Here is a 1033-nt window from a genome sequence, read left to right as displayed (position 1 = left end):
TGTTTTTTTAACCTTAAACCGCATAAACACATTTCATTACACCAAATACACAAAATAATGTTCTTTTTAGCAACATCATATGACCCCTTTAATAAATATGATGAACTGACAGCCCTTCATTGTAAATGCGAGCCAAAAGGAAAGAATACTTATCACAGGCGTATCTGTTTCCTTTATGTTAAGAAAGTTGGCGCTAGCAATCTTGAGGGTCACGAGTATTCTTGACCTTTTCAATTAGAGAGATATTTTTATTGTGTATTGATTGGCCTACGCATGTAATGTAGAGTATGGTTCATATTTCTCATTGTGTCTCACTTTCTGTCTTTCCTCAGGTCAAAATCTTGCCGGCAGGCTTGGGAAAAGAAACTGAAGCTCTCTGCTGCCTCTTTATTATATCCACTGTCAGTAGCATGGACATACAGATTATTTGGAATATTTGTATTAGGAAATATAATAAATCCGCTAATGCTGCCTTCAAGTCTTCAAAGACAGTTCCTACAAGTTTGAAAGCATATCATATTATTATATATCATGATTATGATATGCATTCAAGTGACTGGTCAGAATAAGTCAATCGCTAAGAATGGTTTATGTTTTTTTTTTTTTTGGTCCATTCTGCCACAGAAAATGATGAGAAATGTAGTTTTGCTGTGCAAGCCTTTCAGCTCATATGGCTAAATAAGTAGTATTTTCTGGAAACTGTATATTTTTCTAGTATAGAAAAAATGCATACAAACTAAACTGTACCATCACTATTCATAATTACTACCTACATTCATGTGAAAAAAAGGACAATTTAATTCAATAGGGTTCAGGACAAAATATAAAATCCTCTGGTCCTTAGCAGGGCTTAAAATGTAAAAAATTAAAACCTCAGATGAACAACAACACGACATATCACACCATGTCATTATTTATTTAGCAAAAATAAAGCCAATATGGAAAAGCCATGGGTGACAAACTAAGGACACCCTATGATTCAGTTGCTTGTAGAGCCACTTTTAGCAGCAATAACTTGAAGTAATAATTTTCT

The 1033-nt window shown here is 33.7% G+C and overlaps 1 long non-coding RNA gene across 1 annotated transcript in view; it reads right to left on the bottom strand.

The window, feature by feature from the left end:
• LOC107675975 (uncharacterized) overlaps nt 1–431 on the bottom strand; it is a 3766-nt gene extending 3335 nt beyond the window's left edge. Inside the window, exons 1-2 of the long non-coding RNA XR_001632666.1 lie at nt 316–431; nt 150–226 (exon numbers count right to left, since the gene is read on the bottom strand). This is a non-coding gene — a long non-coding RNA (uncharacterized LOC107675975). The remainder of the gene's footprint in view (nt 1–149; nt 227–315) is intronic.
• Between the last annotated feature and the right edge of the window lie 602 nt (nt 432–1033).

The sequence above is a fragment of the Sinocyclocheilus anshuiensis genome, unplaced genomic scaffold (genome assembly GCF_001515605.1).
Source record: "Sinocyclocheilus anshuiensis isolate Anshui unplaced genomic scaffold, SAMN03320099.WGS_v1.1 scaffold1836, whole genome shotgun sequence".
NCBI classification, from domain to species: Eukaryota; Metazoa; Chordata; class Actinopteri; order Cypriniformes; family Cyprinidae; genus Sinocyclocheilus; species Sinocyclocheilus anshuiensis.
This window is presented reverse-complemented; position numbering and strand designations above follow the sequence as displayed.